The 18630-nt window shown below is 37.0% G+C and overlaps 1 long non-coding RNA gene across 1 annotated transcript in view; it reads left to right on the top strand.

Moving 5' to 3' along the window:
- Positions 1-13865, top strand: part of LOC149915979 (uncharacterized) — a 62188-nt gene extending 48323 nt beyond the window's left edge. The window contains exons 2-3 of the long non-coding RNA XR_016470932.1: positions 13426-13484; positions 13634-13865. This is a non-coding gene — a long non-coding RNA (uncharacterized LOC149915979). The remainder of the gene's footprint in view (positions 1-13425; positions 13485-13633) is intronic.
- The last annotated feature ends 4765 nt before the right edge of the window (positions 13866-18630 follow it).

Genomic DNA, 18630 nt, shown 5'->3' with positions numbered 1-18630 from the left:
TTAGCATGTGGAATGCCATTGCCTCGTGCCATTGATGGAGATGGAGCCAGGGGACCCATGGTCTTAAATTACTAAATTAGGTGGGATGAGTATGTGCTCATGTCCAGTGCTTTTGTAGCTGGGATCATTTATAATTTGCTTATATTAAACAAACAGATTGCCTGAAAACAACAGGAATTCAGTGTTGCTAGGAGACCATGCATGGCACATTGCACTGAAGGAAAGTTTGGGGAAATTATAAACGTATGAGAGAACAGTCATCCATTTGCTTTTGTAGTAAATGCTATTTGATATTCTGCAGCTTAATATCATAAATAATGGATGTTTAAAAATAGATGGGCTTAAAATTAACTTTTGACAATCTCATAAATAAAAGTGAAGTCACTTCCAGGTTTGCATATTGGCTGTGTGAATATGGCTAATTTCTTCTGGAGAGTTGCATTTAAAATATATGCATATATCTGTTGAGAAGTTTCAGTGCTTGCCCTAAGAGTCTCTTTTCTCACTAGATTAAATATTGAGAAATAAAACCAAAATATGTAAATATAGTATGCCCAAAAGCAAAAAATTAATTTCTAACACAGATGGATTTCAGGAGGTCCCCTGCCAAAAGATTTTAAAATTCTTGTGCCAGGGGGCAATTTGCTTGTAACAGAAGAAAATCTATCCAATTACCCTTATGAAATTATAAATTTTGCTCCCTGACCAGTCATTTGATGGTGTATTTGCAGTGAAGGTATAAGCAATGACTTTCCATCTCTTGTGATCTTGAGAATGATAGGCTCAGTCTATATTGTTTCCCTGTGTCCCCAAAATAGGAGGAAATCAGGTAGTAAGGATCATAACTTGACAAAAAAAAAAAAACATTGTAGATAAAAATAGGTAACAATTTTTATTCTCTATATATTATTCTATTCCACCATTAAAAAGTAATCTTTTGGGACAGTTGTTACCTGCTATGTAAGGAGGTATGCTTAACTCCGTCCCAGAGTCTTGGATTTGCTGAGGGAAATTAATCTCTTTCTGTTATAACTGTGTTTACCTGCAGATAGGAAAAAGTAGCAAAGCAAAAGCTGAAAAGGTTTGCAGGGTACGTTAGGTGCATATGTGAATAGCAGTCTATAAGCTTTGGGTCTTTCCTCCATGAAATGACTCTTGCTTGGCTTCTCTGTTGCTCATCCAAGTCAAACCTAAGACATTCCCAAGCAAGTGGAAGTTCTTTATAAGCTTACTCTGAAATCAGATGTATGAGTGAATTTGGCCTTCACACTGTAAGTCTATGTCAGTTTTAGCTCATCCTCCCTTCTGCTACTGTGATTTTTATTGCTCAGAAGCTGGCATTGAAATTGCACTTTTGTAAGTAGTTTTTCAGTCCTTCCATTCAAAAACCTTAACTATGGATTGTAATCATGTAAGATGAAAAGGTTTTCATATTGAGTTCTTTGTAAAAATCATAATTTCCCCATACTACAGCTTTGTGCAGAGCAGTGCTGGCTTTGCAGAAGATGCTTGTCAAGCTGTCACCAAGAATAACCGAATCCCAGAGCAGCTGGTATATACTTACCTGACTGTTCTACTTACGGAATGAGGAGCGCTGTTAAGGGATTTCTATGCCCTGATAGCACCTCTGGTTTTGAATCCTGCAGGGACCTGGTCAAACTAATTAGACTTCCTTCCTTTAATTTTACCTATCTAACAGACATTGTCATTCAGCATGAGTCTCATAGGAATTTTGTAGCTGTTAATTAGCAAAAATTGTGGAATCACTAAGCACTCAGAAATTGTGAAGAGAAAAACATGCAGAAAAAGGGAGAGAATTGGGTGCAGACAAAAGAGCACAAAAGAAGGGGGACATGGATGAAATATAGGAGATGCCTCGAGGTGAAAGGACAAGTAGATGGCAAAGGGCAGCATAACTCTGGCAAAAGATGAAGGAGGGACAAGAGGAAATTCTTACCTCGCTGAACACAAATGAGGAAAGAGATAGCATTATACTGCTGGCCTAAATGAGCTCATATGATTCCAAATTATTCTAATTTTCAAATATGATTCTATGAAATACGTTAAGGTTTGAATAGTTTATTATAATTCATCAGACAGTTTTGAGCAATAAGGCTGGTTTATTTAATTTTGTTAAGTTGATGTGCTTGATTATTCTGCCTGTTCTGAACTAATTGTAGAAAAACAGAATAGAAATCCAGGCTTGGTGGGTTCCTGGACAGTCTGATCAAGTGGATGGCCACTCTGCCCATGGCATGGGGGTTGGAAATACATGATCTTTGAGGTCCCCTCCAATTCAAGCCATTCTATGTTTCTACGATATGAAAGCAGATCTGAAAAATACAGTGTACACGAAGTCTTCCTGTTGTATAATGTTCACACAGGTAAGCCCCACACGTAGATATATATATGAAAAAATCTCTGTTTAAATCTATGATGATATAGTTTTGAGTAGTGTTCTTCTGCCCAAAACCTTGCGTTCCTTTCTGGTCTGATGTAATTTCATAGAAGAGGTCTTCCACATCTGTAATATTCACAATTGTGGGAAAAATGTGTTGGACAGATAAAACTAAGATGACTGATCAGTGTCAGGCAGTTGTCTCAGACAGGAATTAAAATCCAAGAAGGAAATCCTTTATTTTATTAAAGAGCTACAGGATAGAAGTGTTACAGAGTATGCACTGGAACATTCAAATTCTACAGAGTACTGCTACAACTGATGAGAACTAGTTATTTGCTACTTAGCGTAAATAGTGATCTCTTGTACATTCTTTATTTGTCACTGAAATCTATCATCTCATAGCTTAAGAGTCTGGCAAACACATTAATTTCTTTAAAATGCCTTCAAGTTCTTTTTTTCAAGCCTCTCTCTTTGATAGGACTAGAACACATAGTGAATCTTGTGGCGTCTTGAATGTGCTTATTTCTTCCCCCAGACTTGATTCGTTTATGTTTGTCTCAGCTGTGTTTAAAGAAGACTAGGGGTGATATCTGAAGATAACAACTTCCAAGTTTCACCAGGTCAGGCTTACTAGGTTTCTGTCCAGGTGACTGTCAGAATGAAAATTGCCTTTGTTGGCCCAAAACAATAGATTCCCAAGACAACTTTAAAGAAAGAGCGTTTGTTGCATTTTGCAAGAAATAAAAATACTTTGACTTAAAGATTGTAAGGTCTCATAGAAAAGCCTAGTAACCCCAATGAAAAACTCTCGTATACCATTCTGTCTTGATTTGAATTTTACCAGTGTAAGTTTTAAGCAATTTCTAACCTTAACTTGGGTTTGTGACCTTCCATCCTTTTTATTTAGTTATATAAAAGTTTAATATATTCAAAATAGTTGGCACATCAGTTACTTGTCAATACATGTGCCTGTCTCCAAACAGACCCAATTCTGTCCGTTTCAGCATTCACAGAAGAACAGCAAGAATAACAACCTTTGAGAAGAGAATGTAGCTGCAATTAAAAGTGGGGGAAAAAAACACCACATGCTATCAGTGAAAGAAGTAAGCACTGATAAAGCTTTCCAAAAGTCATAGTATCTTTAAGTCAAGACCAAAATTTTTTTCTTAAGGATGCTGTATCCAGAAAAAAACAACTCTTCAAATAATCCAGTGCTGTGTTTTTCAAGAAATCAAAGCAAGTGATTACAGTGATTCCCTTTATAATCTGTCATTTTTGAAAATGTATCAATGATTTAGGCATCCTAAAGGATTAGGTAGTTAGTAGTCATGTGCGATGAAAAATAAGTAGAAGTGCCAAGGAAGAGTGTGTGTGTGTGACATTTATCAGGAAAAAATTGGGTTATGTTGAAGAAAAATTCTCAAGCTTCCTGGAGATAACCCACTGTGAGTCCACTGCCTTCCTGTACATAGATTGGGCTGCTACAGCCCATATTTCTGTTGGGATTCTGTGCAGCTAGTGGTAGGCTGTTAGTCTGCCCTTCTTACAACAGATTGCTATTGAACTCATCTAGTGACTTATGGCTTAAAAAGGTTTTGCTTCAAGAAAAACTGGGTAGTCATACATAGCTGCCTTTGCTGATAAAATGGTCGTTGACTTGTGAAAGATTAAAGATCTGTCCTCCTTTCTTTGCTTTCCAGGAGAACCTTGTATTTTTCCTTTCAAAAATGTATTTTGAGAGTATGAACACTTAATATAGTGACAATTATTTCACATATGCCCTTACAGCACTCCTGTCTTCTGGTGGCACTAAGTTTGACCATAATTTGGTTCCTCTGTAATAACGCTAAAGTGTATATTTGATAGCAGGTATTCCGAATATGAACAGGTAAAATGTGAAGAGTAGAGCAGGTGCTTTCAGAGTATTCCATGAGTAATCATCTGCTAATTGACTGAAAAAGAATCTGAAAAAGAAAATCTTCATTCCAAATCTGTCTCCATACAGAAATCAAATTTGGTACTGCTAGATCGTGTAACATAAATTTCCATGGATGATGCTAGGGAGCTACACAACTCAATAACAAGACTGTTTTGAAACAGTAGTAGTCAGCCTCTGCATGTGAAATACGTGCCTCTCAAGCATAACATGTTCAACATCACAGTAGAATGAGAATATACGAAGCTTAGAGACAGAAGCAGTGTACCTACTCACATGGGTGATGTGAGAAATCATTACTGAATGTTCATGAAGCAGACAGAAAATTAAAAGTGCTATGAAGTGGTTGCTATTAAAAATCTTTACCATTTGATTTTTCAATTAGGTTATGTTATCACAGTATTCCCCATTTACTCAGTACAGGGACATCTAGGGAATACTACAAAACCAGTAATGCAGCAGTGGCATTAATTACTTGCAAACGTAATTAGAAAAAATATTGGTGATCTCTGATGCACATGAAGTGCATATTTACCAGAGAAACTAAAATTTAGGACTAAAAAGATTGCATTTTAGAATATGATTTTATTTATCATTCGCAAATGATGTTAAGCAATCTTCAAATTTTTCTGACTGTGCCTCTGTAGATGGGAGTGATCTGATTAGGAAAAACTGGCCTCATTTAAAGTAGCACTGAAATGCCCTTTGACTTCAGTAAACCAAGTTTCATCCTTAGTTGCTTGCCAAAAAACACATAGCCACCTGCCATAGAAGAGACAGTGTCAGAGCCAGTGAGTGTTCAGCTTAGAGTTGTGTGGAATCTTTGTGGGGTAATTCAGAACTCTTTAGAATTCTTCTAATTATCGACCGAAGACCTCACAGTAGATGGATTTAGAAACCTTATCTTAGAAAAAGCATTTGTGAAATCTTAAAATACTCAGGTATTGATGCAAAATATGTTGATGTTACCTTTTTTTTTTTTTCCCCCTGCATAGTATTTTATTTCTAAAGTAAAATTTGCAAGTCTAGAATGAAATAAAGATCTCAGTGATTTTCATATCATTCAAACTTAAGTTCATTTATATGATTGTTTGACCATGACTTTTTCTAATTTCAAACAGTCATAGCCTTGTGCTTCGTTTCACGTTATTTCAAAGGCAATATATTCCTTAATCTGTAAGTTTTTGATTGCACAACCACCCCTGCACAAAAATTTAAAGCAATTGTAACATGTTCACTTTCTGATATGATACAAAGGGGAAGACAAATCTGTATAGGTTTGTACTTCTTACCTGCTATATAGTCCAAATAAGAATCTACTCATTTGTTTTTTGTTTTTTGTTTTTTTTCCCAAGTAATTGCACTAAAGAATTAATTGTAGAATGCAGGTAAGTATCCTGTGAATACATGCTGGTTACACTTCATATTGAAGGTTCTATTGGCACTGTAAATCTTGAAGTACAAGAAGAAAGTGTGAATACAAATAAAGGAGCTGAGGGTGGGGATAAAGGGAACGAGAAGAAAACAACCTGCTGTATTTATAGATGGTAGTAGTTACAGTTATTTTTGCAATACTAAGAGTTTTTGAAACATTTTCAGCAAGTCTATTGACATTTCACTGGTAGTGCCAAGGCCTGGGCACAGCTGCTTGGATGCTGTGCCATGCTAACAATGCCATTTCTCTCTCAGCAGTTTCCTGCTTTGCAAAAATTTTGTGTGCATATGTCTTTGGGATGATGTTTCTTTACATTGGTCCAACTTCCAATGGCTTTGAACAATGTATTTATCAGAGGTTGCCAGACAGGAATAGGGCTTGTTATTAAGAGCACAGCACAGCGTTCCAGTTTGTTCGTGGCTGCTGGCTGCCAGGAAGTGTCTTTTAGAGCTTTAGATCAGGTCGAAGAGCAGGAAGGTAAAATGTTGCAGTGTCGCACTGGAGGCAGTGGGAAAGCCACTTATGCTTTAATGTGTCTTTTTAGTCTCTTTGATATTTAGAATGGTGTTGTCCACAAGTGTAGGAACTTGCGCTGCGTTGTGAGTTAATTTAGACATCTATTTGCTATTGTCCAATGATGCAGAGGCTCCCGAGGTGTTTAAAGTATCAAAGTGCAGATGAGCGTTTCCTGGAAGGATGCAGCACTCCATGCCACATAGGCTGCCTACCCAGTTTGCCCCTCGTGGAGCTAAAAGCTCTGCACTGTGCATCATATTGCTGTTGATTCATGTCTGGCTGTGTTTGCTGAAGGATTATTGTGCTATACCTCCTAGGATCAGCAGTAAGCCCATTTAAGTTGCTCTGCATCTAAAACCAAGTCAGGGAGTAAATGTCATTCAGTAATAACTTAAATATTGTTAATGATTCTGGGTGTTACAAAGATATATATTTTTTAACTAACTGAAGTATGTAAAAGGTAGTAATGCTACCAGTAAAAGTATCACCTTCAATTAAATAAAAACAGTAGAGCTTCAATGGTTTTGTATTTTGAGCTAAAATATTCTGTGTTGTATTTTCCTGAAAAGACCTTTAAGTTTGTATTTAGCATGATTGAATGAGTAGCTGTTTTCCAAGAAATAGTTTATGGTTTAACCTCTGTATATTAGCTCCCACGCTATCAGTTTGCTCCAGTAGCTTGTCATCTACCCACCCTCCGGAGTGTGTGCTAATTCTTTATTGTGAGCTTTTGAGATAGCTCAGGAGTTGACATTAAGGTCAAGATTATCAATAGCATAAGAAGGGCAAGATTTTTACAAGTCCCTGAAATGGATTGGTGGTTGCCTTCAGGCACTGCACGTACAATTCATAATTTCTGTCATACGTATGCTGTTGTTTTCTGCAATACCCCACAACAAAAGAGCAGCCTAGTGCATCTAGCGTGCTATCAATTTTTGCGATGCTTCTTGTCATGTTCCTTATTTAACAAAAAGCAATTAAGTGCAAATGCATCTCTAATTAATGCAAGACTATTGTGGTATTCATATATAAGCTTTTTGTGTGCCTTTTGTATATTTACACACAATTTAAGCATTCGCGTAGAGGCAAAAGCGAGAGGGGAAGTCATCCTAAATATTGTGTGGTTTGATTTCCTTTTGAGTTATTGTTTCACATTCCAGCCAGATGCTAAGCAGTGGCAGTTAGTGTGTAACTTTGATCTGGTTTCCACCTGCAGTCTATGTTCAGTTTGTCACTGACATGGAGCAGTATGTAAGGGAATCCTGGGGGCAGGAGTGCAGTGGGATAGCTATGCCTGCAGCAACTAATGGTGTATATAAATAAAAATCACACTTAGAAAATTTTTCTGTTTTCACAATGCGTGCAGTATGGATATCAGTACACTTACTATGCAGTTTTGGCAGTCTTGCCTTCAATCTGCTGATTAATCCATCTCCTTCAGAGCAACACCAAACAATCACGCACCTTTAAATGAATGCTGCATCTTTAAAGAATTGCTGTGCACAACAACAGCAACAAAATGTCTGAGACAAAGTGCACATCTTCCTTCAAAAGTAAACGTTGTGCACATAGCGTAATACTGGAAGGGTATAGATGGCCTTATGGGGTGGTGAGAATGAAGAGCTTTAGAATAACCTACAGACTTCCAGGGCTGAAGGTAAGTATTATACTTGGTAATTGGGACTTTATCACTTTTTCTTATATTGTTAAAACTAATCAAAAGTTGAGGGATCCTTATTTCAGATCCCCATTGTCATGCAGGACTCTTCTACCAGAAATGCTTCCAAAATGACTGCCTTCATGTCTGAGCTGTAGTAAGAGCTTAGCAGCTATTTAAAATTTCACGTAACACTACTTGCAGCAATATTTATGGTTTTCAGCTGCTGAAAGCATGGCCATTTGTATTCCTGTGTGCCAAGCTGGCTTGCCTTTCTTCTATAAATATCTGAATTGCTGTGGGCATTAACCCTAGTGTTATGGATTTAGTATGCTCTGTAACTAGCATCAGCACTTACATGCCATGATTGTGTATGCTTTGATTAAATTATAAACAGCTAGCTTTTATTACATGTTAACATATGAAACATAGCTTTCTCTCTCTTTTGAGTAATCATAGTATTTTAATATTTCAGCTAAGTGCATTAATAACATACCTGTAGACATGAAGTGTTTATCTCCTGGTAAAATGCAGAAATAATGGAATAGTGCATAATCATGATTTGTAAAAATTGCATTACAGGCCAATTTGGCTTAAGGATTATTCTATTCTTGAGTCAAGCAATGCTGACCATTTCTTTACTTCATTTTCTCTGTCTAGGATTGATATTAAATGTCAGAACATTTACAAGAAGTAAAAAAGTAAAAAAATGGAATTTATTTCCAGAAAAACTATCGGCAATTTGGCTACGTGGAGATTTCTGTCTTAGCAGTCTTATAATGGAGGAAATGAAAATGAACTATTGCTTTCTGATCTACTCAGTCTTTTGAAACTTTTGGATAAGTTTTCAAGTGTGATGTTTTACAGCTGTCTTAAGGGAAAAGAAGCAGTTCTCAAATACCCTGAAAGAAATGTAGTCTGGAGAATAGAGTATTTGGGGAAATACTAAGAAAGGGAGCTTCTTCTTAAGGAAAAAAAAATGACAATTTCAGAAGGTTGAGCTGGGACATAAGACGACACCTCAAGAGACCTCAGCACACCATGGGTCATAGCTTTTATTTTTTTTTATTTCGCTTGTGATTCAAATATTTTGATATAAACAAAATTGAACCTTTCCTCCAAATGACCAGCCTTTCCTGCTGTGTCTGCTCCACTGTAATATCACATTTGATACTTTCTTTTAGTGATTGTAGCTACCATGGAAATGATTAGAGCATCACAAAGCCTGGATGTATAAGTACTTGAATGAAAAGGTCCCCAGTAGCTAAATAGTTCTCAGTGCAATTTAATGCTGAAAGAGATAATACAAGGTAGCATTATAGACCCATGCTGTTTCTTTCTTACAAGGTGATGCAGTCTATAAAAAAAAAAGTTTAAATCAATTTAACTTCAGTCCTTTTATCATTATTTCTGCTCAATCCCTTTCTTTTTTTTTTTCCTTTTTTTTTTTTTTTTTTTAAATGATAGTTTCTAGATTTAGGTGTATATTTTCTATCATTCTTTCTATGATTCTCTGAGATATATCTGAAATAATATGCACTTTAAAGGTAAAAGGGGGCTTTCCTATTCTTGACTTTAAGAGTGAAGTGTCTTCTCCAGGGACCATAGGAATTCTTCAGGTAATGGGCCACAGCGTAGAGCAGTGATGAACTCAGCTGGCCTTACTTTGTCCTTGCCCTAAGTGATATGAATAGTTTATCATTTTGATAAGGACCATCTATAGGTTTGATAGAACCACCTGTAAATGAAAACCACAAATTATTTTTAGTGATTGCCTTGTAATTAGTTTTGATTTTATTTCAGTAGACATTTACCTCAAGTTCTTCTGTAAAACCAGAATAAAATTAAAAAGACGTTGTGACCTTATGTTACTAGTATTCTTTTCTAGTAAAATTATAGCAGTTCAGATCAGAAAATCAATCAGTGCTTACATTCTATCTGAAAGTTTACCTTACAAAGCAAAGAAGGAACTGTGGATACAATTCTTTACCCTTTAAAATATATCTTTGGTGGTTGCCAGAAGGTGGTGCTAAATTTTCCACTGCAGACTTTACCAAAAAAGTTTAAATAGCACTAACATACTCAGTGTTCCCACAAAAGATGCTTAGAGATTTCTCTGATCTCATACAATATGGATAAGCATAACCAAAATTTTTTTTGCTGTATATTTTGACACTTCTAAAAGTACATTTTTAGTGCCTATATTCATTGGTCTTTGAAAAAAATCAAAGTTGAAAATATAAATTGGTCATGTTAGTATTTCATTAATCATAGAAGCATATCATAGAATCCTCAGAGATGGAAGGGACATCTGAGACCATCCCCACTGCAATGAACTGGGACACCACACCTAGATCAGGTTGCCCAGGGCCTGATCCAGCCTTACCTTGAAAGTCTCCTTACAAGAAGGGCTAAAGCCATTGCATATCTCAACAAACAGCATTTAGTTTGCGTATTTTTCAACTTACTGTGGGTAACCAGTCAGTTTCCAGTAAAGCATTTCATTACCAGCACATTGAAGCATCTTACTCAGTGTCTGGCTCACTTGGTCACAGAAAAGCCATTCACATTATTCTTAGATTCTCGGTGAAAAATAGAAACATCTTTTCTTCTATCTTATGGTCACAGCTTCTATCATTGACAGTCCCTGAATATTAAGCAGTTAATAACTTAAAATATATTTATTTTACTGAGTGAGTCACACATTAATTGAGATTAAGCTGTCAACTAAAATGCACAGAATGGATTAATGTATATATGCCACAAAGGATAAGCATGAACTTTTGAAATGAAATGGTACTGGTAGATGGAGACATTCATCTGAATAAAACTAAAATGCAACCCGAATCATTTGACATCCATTAGGCCTGTTCTATTTTATTTTAGGATCTGGGCTGGGGGGAGACACTGCAGTAGGAAAGAATATTTTGCTGCCAACAGTTAATTGCTCCTGTTAGGGTGTGCTGCCCTGAAATATGTGATTGAGGATTTATGTGATCAAATTGAATCTTCCATTTCTTTTTGCAGTCTGATTCTCTTCATCTGAAGTACAGTTCATAATTAGCTGTTCATTTCTGTTAATTAACTGCACTTTTCTTGTGTGCTGTTTTTAATGCTCTGAGAACTACGTCCATGAAAACTTAATTCCATTTCCCAAAAATGTGGGAAGATGAGAAAGCTATGAATGTAAGTTTCTGCGTGTTACTGAGAAATATTCCTGAATGTCTTCTTTCCAAACTACAAACATCTTCTGTTAGTTCTGGCTTCTGAACGGAATACAGGTTAGACAGAGATAGGACAAGGGGGAATGATCTTAAACTGAGACAGAGGAGGCTTAGGTTGGATGTTAGGAGGAAGTTTTTCACACAGGGTGGTGAGGCACTGGAACAGGTTGCCCAAGGAGGTTGTGGATGCCCCAACCCTGCAGGCATTCAAGGCCAGGCTGGATGTGGCTCTGGGCAGCCTGGTCTGCTGGTTGGTGACCTGCACATAGCAGGGGGTTGAAACTACGTGATCATTATGGTCCTTTTCAACCCAGGCCATTCTGTGATTCTACATGTGACAGACAGGCAATTTCACAGTCTGTAGAGAAATGGAAGAGAAATGTGAACAACTGGTCAGTGTGAGAAGAGCGTGGCATCTCTTTTTTGGCATCTGCAGAGCGTCTGTTGTTCTGTGAAGTGTCTGAAAGGAATAAAATCCTACTCAGATCCAAGAATGCTCTCAGAGCTCCAGAGGAAGGTGCCTGCTTAAGGAGCGTGAATCACTGCCGTACTGTAAGGTAGAAATGGAGCAAGTCTGCATGGCTTCAGTGAGAGGATTAGGGTGAATTGATGGACTGGGCTGATGTTACTGAGTTAGGGATAGCTTTATGTCGTGAAAGAATGGGTAAGCAAGGAGATCAAACAATGCTGTGCTTTGTGTCACCAAGAAATGTGGAATGTGTGAGGAAAGATGTGGAATTATAAAGAAAGAATAAATTTTCTCTCTAGCGCACTAGTCTCTGCATAAATTCTGTTGTTTACTGCTTGATGCAAGACTTAGCAAATATTGTCATTCTTATCCTTTCCTTACATGCTTTCTGTGGGCACATAGTGACTTTTTTTTAATCTCAGTCCTTCAAACATTTAGTGCTTTTTAATGTGAAAATGATGTGTGCTGCAGCTATACAGGCAGTTGCAGGCAGTGGCCTTGAGGAGTAAGGGATTCCTAGACTGTCTCTCTGCACTTTATTTTAAAAAGTTCATGCATCAAAGTCTCATTTTTCCTTTTAGAGTGAGGATCACATCGCAATTAAATAATATACCAGTACTAGAGTGACTGTGTGCTGAGAAATAGTGCCATAATGATTGCTATGTGGTATGCATATTTATTCTATGACTGATAGCATGCATTGAGTTACAGATGTCTCTGGGTACTCATCGTAGAAGATTAGACCTGGAAGTGCTCTCAAGAGATCCTCCAGTTCATTCTTATATGCTGAAATCAACTGTGCCACAATTGTTCCTGAATGCTATTTGCCTAAGTTTGCACTCCGTGTAAAAGAAAAGCAGAAAAAAAAGGAAACTGAAATTTCAAGTCAATTTATTTATAAGAAAAGAGGGGAAAAAAATAAAGAATAGTTTATATATTATACAATGAATGTGACAAGAAGAATTAACTTTTTTTTTTTTTTTTTTTTTTTTTAATAACAAATTGACCTGAAAATTGTCCTTTCCTTTTTCTTGCTCTTCTTGCCCCCTTTTTTTTTTTTAAATCAACATTTTAAATCACATTTTTTTTTTTTTTAAATCAAATCTCACTAATTATATTTCTGTACATGTTCCCTGCTCTGGCTTATTTCCCCCCATTACATCAATTATTTAAGTAAAATGTTATTACTTTTCAGAATTCTTGGTATTTCGTGTTTTTTCTTTTGTTGAATTTTCAATCATAAGTTGCTATGTGTATTTTTCTGCAAATTTCCATGAAGCCATTTAGATATTGACAAGAAGATGCTCACATCTCCGTTTTAATGCAGTTTTGTGATGATCTGAGAAGCCAAACATGTGGACAAATATATGGGCATAGTTTTCCTATTGAAGCAGAGTTTTAAGCACCAGCCAAGTCAACTTTAGCCAGCTTCATCATCAGATCCAGATTTCACACGTCAGCACCACTCTATACAGACCAAAAGAATTTGTACATAAAAATTGTCTGTCTCCATCTGAATTTGCTTCAAAAAATCAGGAAAAATTACAATATATGTCCAGAGCGAAGCAAGGGAAAAATACATTCATTTGCTCAACTGCAAGATAATCTGAGACCTCATAGTGCTATCCTCAAATATACGCAGGAAGAAGAGCAGCTGTTATATCCTGGTGTTATTCCTGAATATTTAATATGGAACTGAAAATTAAATCAACTTAAAAACCTTCTTGCAAATTCTGTTTTTTCAGGCTTTATTTCCATGGCTTACTTTGCAGAACTTTTATTCACAGTGGGTATGCACCAGCCCTGGAGCCAAACAAGACTTCTTGCAACTGCAGCTTTTGATTGTGTAAGCTTTGCCAGGAGAGAGAGCACGTAGGTAGGAAGACTCTCCCTCCTGCGCCCTCAGTAGACCCTCAGCAGAGCAGATGAAATAGCTGAATTTTCCCATCCTTCAGCTATCAGCAAATTTCTGATAGTTTTGTACCCATTTTCCAGAACTGGCCCACAAGGAATATGACAGCTCTTGGACCGTCCCAGCACTTGTAAGGTGATATGTGACTTTAAAGAAGATGGCACAAAGGAATTCAAGGGAGTTATGAACGATGCAGATGTTTTGTCAAAGAGAAAAACATTAGCAAGAACTTTCTGCATCAAGAAAGAGGACTATCTTTGCCAGTATCCCCTATAGGGGATGGTTAGACAAGAGCTGAGTGAAAAAATGCAATGATCCTCCTCTAGACAACTCTCCAATTCTCTAACGGTTTGTGACCCAATGGCTTCTGTAGAAATAAAAACTGTTTCGATCCCCTGTCTCATTTATTTCAGCAGCTGAATAGGATTCAGTGAATGAGGCAGCGTGTTACAGGAAGAAAAAAGTGGCCTCATGGTTAGTGACCTGGAGAATTGGTTTTCTTCATGCTCTTGGCACACGGTAATGCTATGCTGGTTACTAAACCAACACTTGATAAGAGGTTTACCTCAGCTGTGTTTTTTGTGGACATCTGACTTAGGTTTGTAATATATACCAGTGCTGAGTCTTCATGGCTACAACGGAAGTAAATTGCTCTGCCTCAGATATATAATGTATAACACTAAATCTGATTTTAGACTTCTGGCATTGCGTCTGCTATCTTTAGAATAACAATATGCATTTATCTCAGATACTTGTCATGAATGTGCTGTGGAGGACCTAAATGCTGCCTTGATGGATGTCACAGAAAGGCTCTAAAGAAATTAATCATTTAGTCTCCAAGTTTGAATAGCATACAATAAACAAGGCATGGTACCACACAGTAAACAGTGGGGAGAAAAGCATAATATTGAACAAGTATCATGAGGTGATTTATTGCCATCTTGTGTACTGATGGAGGGCAGTTATTTCTGCAGGAAAATTAATTTGGGCATTTATCACTAAAAGACTGTGAACTGGATAGGATATACGAAAGCAGCCTATCCAAACATGATGATAAGAATAAATCTAAATAGTGCCTTCCAAATCACTTGGCCTTCGGGAAATTCACACTTCTTTTATGCAAAAGCCAACAGACCTACTCAATAAAATGCTGCTTTACTGACAATACAAGTAAGTTGTTCTCTTCATAATTCATTTGCTAATTTATGAATGCCTGGTTCTGAAACTTCAGGAATTTGTGCAGTGTTGTGCAAATAATTTCTTCCAGGAGAGGAATACCTTTCATCCATCTGACCTCATAGAGCATGCAGTCATTTTATATGCTGTGAAATGTCTATTGCTTATTACTTGAGCTTTTACTTTTTCCACCTATGGAAACAAATGTTTAGGACTTTATAGAACATTTTTAATGGGAGATAATATGGATATGCAAGTCCTGAAGACCTCACTAGGCAGTGCAGCAGCTTTGACGTTATGACCACCAGCAGCTTTTCTTCTTGGTTAAGGGGAAAAAAAAACAGGTCAGATCTCATCAGAAAGATGCAAGTGATTGCAGTCAAGCAGTAACAACAGGGCAGAACATGGTATTCTATCTGTACGTAGATGAGTGACTTTCTCTTGTGAATTATGAAGAGAACAACTTACTTGTATTGTCAGTAAAGCAGCATTTTATTGAGTAGGTCTGTTGGCTTTTGCATAAAAGAAGTGTGAATTTCCCGAAGGCCAAGTGATTTGGAAGGCACTATTTAGATTTATTCTTATCATTATGTTAGAGCTAGTCTGCATCGTGCAGACAGGCCCCAGGTAAAATGTGAGCTTTCAGTGGGAAAGTCAGGAGGCTGATGAGTTTCAGGAGCTTATTTGCTCAAATTCTCTCGTCTGGTTGAATAAACCTCTAGAGCTGCAGTATTTATTTTTGTAATGTTAAAAAAGCAAGAAAAGAAAGAAAATTCATGTTAACATCCCCAGAAGGTACCAGCCATTGGCTTTGCCTTCATTTGCACTGAGCGCTGAACTCAGCGGGGTTTGCAGACCTACGGTTCGTATTCCTTTTTACTACTTTGAAGCCAAATGCAGGGAGAATGCGTGTGTGTTGTTGTTGTTGTTGTTTTTTCCTTTCCTTCCAGGTGTGGAAGGTGTTATATTTATGAAAATATAGAAAATACTTTGACACAGAGTAAAATTTCAATGGTGAAACTTCAGTGCTTTGTATCTTTTCTTAGGAAGAAATCTTAGGAAGAAATATAAAACATGGAGTCATTAAATTTTTTATCATAAATTAGGAAGGTGTGTTAGCTAATAAAAATTAGTTTCTATCTTCTGTCTGAAATTCTCTTACAGAAAGCATCCACTAAGCCTGAATAACTTAAGTGTTTTAGAAGTAAAATTCCTACAGGTAAAACCTGTTGGAACATAGCAACTACAAAAAACAGTAGTGTGTATTGTAGTAGAATATTGGCAAATATATGTCAGCACACAGTGTGTGCCTTCTGCACTGCCTTGAGTAGAAAAGCAGTCTCTGTGGACAAATGCCCTGCCAACAAATAAGCAGGGGTTATATGTGTAGAGCTCTTGTTTGCTTTGGTAGAAAATGATTTCAAATATAAGCATAGAATCGCTGGAGTATATGAGTATGACCAGATCACCTTCCTTGTTGGACCTCACTGTCACTAATTTCTCTGTTTCCTTTAATTTCCTTGCTTTATTTCTCTTAAATCTAAGTTCTTGTATATTCCTGTTAGGAAAATATGGAGATTACTGAGGAAATTTTCGTCTTTTCTTCCTTATTTTATCTGTCCTGTAGGGTTTGGGGTTTTTTGTGAGAGAAGCATTTATCAAAATAGGTAAATCTTTTTATAAATCTGTGGAAGCTATGTGAACACTGCTTGTGTTACAGTGATAAAACAGAAAGCAAAGTTTGGACTTCGGAATGGATGTGGAGTGAGGATAAAAATGAAACGCATAACAGCACAATATCTGTGGTTAGAAAGATTATCTGGGTGTGCTGTGTGGTGTGAGCAGGATGAACAAGAGTAAAGAGTTGGAAATATCCCCAGGTACTCTTCAGAACTACTCAGGCTTACTACGCCTTGGAGGTGAAAGACAGATTCACTTTCCACTTGTGCCTAAGAGTATTTGAGTTTTCAGCAGCAAATTCATAGGAAAATTTGAATATAGAGTATACCTTGAGAATGTGCAGAGTGATATATGTTAAGATGTTTTCAGTCTGTACTGTTGGTACTGTTCTGTGTTGTATTAAATAACGAACAAAGGAGAAACTGGGACCATATCCACTAGCTGCTACGTAAAACCAAGTCCCAGGACCACCATCTTTACTTTCATGTTGTAAATGGTGATTTAGAATCAAAGAACCATATAATTTCCAGATTTGGAAGGAATCACAGGGATCACCGAATCCAACTCTGGGATTCACACGCGATCACCCGAAGGCCAAACCCAGTGTCTGAGAGTGGTACCAAAGCTCCCTGAGCTCCAGCAGCTCAGGGCCAAACGTAGTGCCCTGGGAAGCTGTTCCATGCCCAGCGCCCTCTGATGCAGACTATTTTCCTAACACCCACCTGAACATCCTCTGCTACAGCTCCACGCCATTCCCTCAAGCACTGTCACTGTCCCCTGAGACACTTTTGAACTACTTTTGCTTTTGTTAAGCGTCAGCAAAGACAAATATTTCATTTAATATGGATAAATTATGTGGGTTTATTTATTTATTTATTTTGCTAAAAAATCATTCCAGTTTTCCTCAAATTTGCTTTATTTTTCGTAGTGATTGAGCAATTCATTATTCTTTGGAAATGCAATTTTCCCCAATTTTCCAGTCTGATGGTTTCAGAAATTCTGATGGCGGGGATTTCCTGTTGTTAAGTTAGCACTGCTTCTTGGAACAAGAATAATTCTGAGATGCTACTTCTGAACATTTCATTACTGATACCATAACCATATAATCTTTGTATTCCTCTCCTCTGCACTGTGTAAGTCATCTTCATTTTTATGTACATACCTCTTGAAATAATATTACATATTACTTAATTAAAAAATCTTGATTCTATTCAGTTTGAGTAACCATCGGACTTCAAAGTTTTCTAGGCTTTACGAATCTCTGAAATCAGTTTACATACATATGAGCAAAAAAATCATAAACATTTATTTTCAACTGCCATCTAAATAATCTCATTACTGTTATTCACTTCACTAGTTGTGAGTTTGACAAGCACACAAAAGTGTGGAGTACTTATAGCAGATCTTGGGAAGCAATTGAGAACACTTTTAACCAAATAAAATACCTTGCTAGTAGCTGAGAATTATTTATCTGGGCTCAGCTCTTTGCCTCTTTGATTTCATTTTCTGAAATATTGTCTCCTGAATACATTTTGGGATCCTACATTGTAAAATTTTTTAGACTGGTGCTCCTAAACAATATTTAAAATGGCATTTTTATTAAGTTGGCAGGAAGCATGTTGCTGAATTGTTTTTAATATGATAATGTTTGCAGTTTACTATGCACTAAGTGCAGCTTGGCACTTGAGTTTACATGAATATTTCATCCAGAAAGGCCACAAGTTTGTAATTATAAATAGATCTGCTCAACAAAAAGAGATGGATGATTCTATAGCTGTCATTTCTTTGGAAAATTAGTAGCTAGCTAAAGACCAAAGGCAGAGATTTCCAACTGCAGAGGCTGGGGGCCCTTGGCAAAAGAAAGTTCTGGAGTTGTTGGAGTAGGTCCAGAGGAGGGCCAGAAAGATTGTCAGATATAAAGAGTTAAAACTGAACTGTAATAAGACTAAACAATAAACCCTAAAGCTGTAAAAATATTTTTTTGTTCATGATTAAACCTACTGTGACCTGCTATTGTTTTAATGTTTTTACTTTTGGTTTTATTCTTCTATTTTGTTGAAAGTACCTTTAGTGCTAGATGCTCCAAGCACACACTCAAGTGACATCACTTATTTTGTGAATTCAGCCCACTGAAGCAGTGCTACACATCACCAAGATTAGTCCTGATGCCTTTGGCACGATACTAAGACTGTCCCAAAAGCACCTGGTGAAAGACATTTATGTG

This window comes from Phasianus colchicus, chromosome 14 (assembly GCF_987193195.1).
Source record: "Phasianus colchicus chromosome 14, bPhaCol1.hap1.1, whole genome shotgun sequence".
NCBI classification, from domain to species: Eukaryota; Metazoa; Chordata; class Aves; order Galliformes; family Phasianidae; genus Phasianus; species Phasianus colchicus.
The sequence above is the reverse complement of the archived record's forward strand: the minus strand, read 5'-3'. Positions and strand labels throughout refer to the sequence as shown.